Below are 4,082 nucleotides of genomic sequence, written 5' to 3' on the forward strand. Positions count from 1 at the left end.
GGTTTTTTAGACCCAGGTCCCGAAGCGACTCATAGATCCTACGGAGCCACTTGACCTTTCGGCAAATGTCCAGTTTGATAATGTCCATGAGGCCAAGAGCAAAAAGCCTAAGTTCGGGGTGACCCATAAACGCCTCCAGTATAGAATAGGGCGGAATGAGGCAATTAATGCTATCGGTCTCATACCAAGGTCATAGAATAAGGGGCAAAGGGGAGTACTCTGAGGTAGACTAGTTAAATTTCGAAAGAAATTATTTTCAGAGGAAGATAGCTTATGTACATTTTCAAATCCCCACAATTCAACTCCATAAAGTGCGGCTCCAACCACTTTGGCATCATACACCCGAAGAGCAGGATCAATAGGTTTGGTCAGAGATTTGGCATGTTCCTTTCTTAAAGCACCAGAGAGTTGGGAGTGCTTAAGAGATGCCAGGTTAACCTGCTTTTTCCAGCTCAAATCATGCTGAATACAAATGCCCAGATAAGTAAAATCTTGGACCTGGTCCAGTAACAAACTATTCATAAATATCTTACATTTAAAAGATTTTGGTTGATTAAAAGACATGAATTTAGATTTTAAAACATTAATTTCGAGCCCACGGGCTAAACAGAACTCCTCGAACAAACCTAAGGACCTCTGTAGGCCACTCGGGGTTTTGGAAATTATAAGGCAATCGTCGGCAAACATTAAAATAGGAATTTTCGCACCTGCCAGAGAAGGGGCATCCACTTTCGCATCTATTAATAGTTTTGCTATGTCTAATGCTTATAACGGGTCTAAATCAAGGGGACAGCATGAGTTTATGATGAAATTCTTTACTCCTTTATCTAACAAAAGCCTTACAGATCATGCCGTGTGTGATGCAACATGTGAAACTAATGCAGAGGAAAGAATAGGCATAGATGAATTGAATGAAAGGACAAGAGAAGATGAAGAAAGAGGAGAAGAGATAACAAATGCTGTCCATATTATTGGGAAAGGTGAGGAGACTTTAAAGAAACCTCCTACTAAATTGAGCCTTGAAGTGAATAAGAAAGAAGGATTATGTATGGTAGGGCAGCCAGAGGGAAATAAGACAGCCAAAAAATTAGGGTGGAGTGAGTGTGAACACAGAAGGATTTCGAAGAGACCAAACAGAAGAAGCTAAAACTAATTAATGATGTACTGTGATACAGAATTGAAGTGGTGATGTCATTTTTGGGCCCGGGAGGAGATCGAGCGCTAATTTTCTATTCATAAAAATAATGCGCTATATGTGAGCTATTGCTACTATTGAACCCTGTTTACATTGTCTTTCATCTTGTTTAAACGTTATCCTGTGTCATTTGCTATTATTACGGATTCTGCTTCAATAATAAACTTTAATAGTTTCACACTAGTCAGCACTAAAGGTTCCCGGCGAAAGTCTCCTGAATCTACTAAGCCAATCATCAGCTTGGTGAACCAGCGCCCCACTCTTCTGTCAGTGTGGAATGTTAGGTTATAACTGGTGACACTTAAATTGAAGAAGAAATACATGTAATAAAACAGTTCCATTTTTTAAATTTAAAAAAATGTGTTCCTCTACAATAAAAAAACAGTGAAAAATAAAATCTTTCCCTGGCCGGAATCAACCACAGAAGTGAAAAAAGTAAGCAAAAGTCTCCTTCCCTGACCGGGAATCGAACCCGGGCCGCGGCGGTGAGAGCGCCGAATCCTAACCACTAGACCACCAGGGAGTGCTTGAAGTAGCCGTGGCACGTGTGAGGTGAATTGTGTGGCTGACTCTGTTTCTGAGTTGAATTTTGTTCCTCAACTAAAGTAGGTAAAGCACGCTAGTATTTATTAGAGGAGGGAAAATAGCAGCAGACACAGAAAGTGCACTGCAGTGAGGCAAACTATGAGGAAAACAACGACTTTGCCTTAAATAGGTTGAAGTCTGTGGAGAGTGTCCACGCATGGAAGATTTCTGACACCCACCTCTCACATACCTGAGAATGGAAACATCAAGAATCAATTATCATCAAATAAAAAGTACAATTAAAAGGGTGGTCAGAGCTTCTCGGGGCTCCCCAGCTCTGAGGTGTCCCGGGTGCACACGTGCAGCTCCCCCTGTACAGAGTCTCCTTTAGATGGTGGGACCCGGGCCCTAATTGTAGAGGGTTATAAAACTGGACTACAAGTCCCAGCATGCGGCGTAAACACCTGACCTGGGTTTAGAAATCATGCCTGGACCCAAGAAACATAAAAGCACTGTTGGCGGTGGTGGGACGTGCACGTCCGGGTCAGTGGTTCCTTTGCATTCAGAATGTGCCAGTAAGTTCTAAACCATTTCACTTAAATAAACATGAAAAGTTTCACCGTCATATAAATCAAGTCCCATTCAGAGCCCGCACCCTTATTATTTTTATTATTCACTATGTAGTCCTCCGATTTTTATTTCAATAATAACCCCCATTACACGTTTTCATTTCCAAGAAAGTACACAGCAGCTTAAAATAAAAAAAGGCAGCAATCCATCCCAAAAGGTGTAGCACTTACAAACTGTCCGTGATAGATTTTGAAGGGTGTGTGATTGCATTAGTAAATGTTTTACGTTGTACCAGCTGTGGTGGCCATAAATAAAAAGTGTCAGCATCGCATTAAAAATTGCACTCAAAGTCGGTATTCAATTGGCGAAATGTAGTATAAGTTTAAAAAGAAAAAAAAATACTGCCCTCCCCGTCGGGGAATTGAACCCCGGTTCCCGCGTGACAGGCGGGGATACTGACCACTATACTAACGAGGAGCCGATCTGCTCCCCGTCTGCTGACCAGCTACTTGACGAGTCTTTCAACCCGCCCTGTCTGCTGGGAACTCATCTTTCTCATTTTCCAGCTCCTTGTCACCAACACAGGGGGCCACAGGCTCAACAAACACACACACTCCGTCTCACAATACACACACACTCCTCCCTCACAACAACCTTCACACTAGCAGGATCTCTCAGCAGCGCTCTCAGCGACATCACCTGATGCCAGAGTCAACAAACAGCTCCCAGGGCTGCTTCCCACTGGGCCCGGCCTGGCTCTTCAGCCCAGGGGCCCCTGTCTCTGACTGATGATGGAGGATTGCAGCGGGGGCTGCACACAGGGAGTGGGGAGGGAGACACCCGCCCGCTCGCGCCAAAGGAGAAAGCCGGCTTGTAAAGGAGAAGAGAGGAGGCAGGAAAAGCCCGGGTGTGTGAGTGTCTGAGAAAGAGGCGCTTAGTTTTGTAAAGCAGAGGAAAAAAATTAAGAAAAGTCCTTCGAGCCGGATTTGAACCAGCGACCTAAGGATGTCAGCTTCCCCACTACAGTCCTCCGCTCTACCAACTGAGCTATCGAAGGTGCATACATTGTGTGTACAAGGCGCTATATGGCATAAAAAATACCCCAGTGCAGCAAAGCAGATTTCTGTCTACGCACCAATTAATTAATGGCTTGCTAAATCTTCAAACCAGCTAGAAATTTCAACTTATATGGAAAGTGGCTGAGTAGTGACTGAATTCGATTATATATTCTAATGTATTCTTTTTGGAAGCTAACAGTTAAAAATAGGTTATTTTATCTTGAATAGAGCGCTAAAAATATAGGTTTCTTGGAGTTAGATCAGAGTATTTTGGGGGTTTGTTTTAGTTATAACTGTTTATTTACAGTGTTTCATGTTTACTTTTGGCTATGTTACTGTTGTGAGCGCTAATTTGTATTAATACAACTCGAGAGCTAAATGTGAGTTATTGCTAATATTGAACCTTGCCTTCCACCCTGTTTAGACGTCATCCTCTGTCATGTGATTTTATTGTTGATTCCGACACTAGTCAGCAGAAAAAGATCTCAGAGAGCCTCCAGAGTGCAGTGAGCCAGTGACAAAGCGTGCTCGTTCGAGTTCTGTTAATATTGCATCAGCCCAATGTATGAACCCCACTGGCCAAAGCACTGTATGAGTGCGCATTTCTCTCACAGTAGAGAGACCCTGCTATTCCTAGATGCTAAATCTATGCCGGATTTTATCCTGAGCTGCACTGAGTTCTTTAATTATGGTGTATATACTATGCTGCTAATTTACAGAGTATAGTCTGTATT

The 4,082-nt window shown here is 42.9% G+C and overlaps 1 non-coding gene across 1 annotated transcript; it reads right to left on the minus strand.

The window, feature by feature from the left end:
• Nucleotides 1-1,646: 1,646 nt before the first annotated feature.
• On the minus strand, nucleotides 1,647-1,718 carry TRNAE-CUC (transfer RNA glutamic acid (anticodon CUC)). Its single transcript has one exon. It is a non-coding gene; the product is annotated as a tRNA-Glu (tRNA).
• Between the last annotated feature and the right edge of the window lie 2,364 nt (nucleotides 1,719-4,082).

The sequence above is a fragment of the Triturus cristatus genome, chromosome 4_1 (assembly GCF_964204655.1).
Source record: "Triturus cristatus chromosome 4_1, aTriCri1.1, whole genome shotgun sequence".
Classification (NCBI taxonomy): domain Eukaryota; kingdom Metazoa; phylum Chordata; class Amphibia; order Caudata; family Salamandridae; genus Triturus; species Triturus cristatus.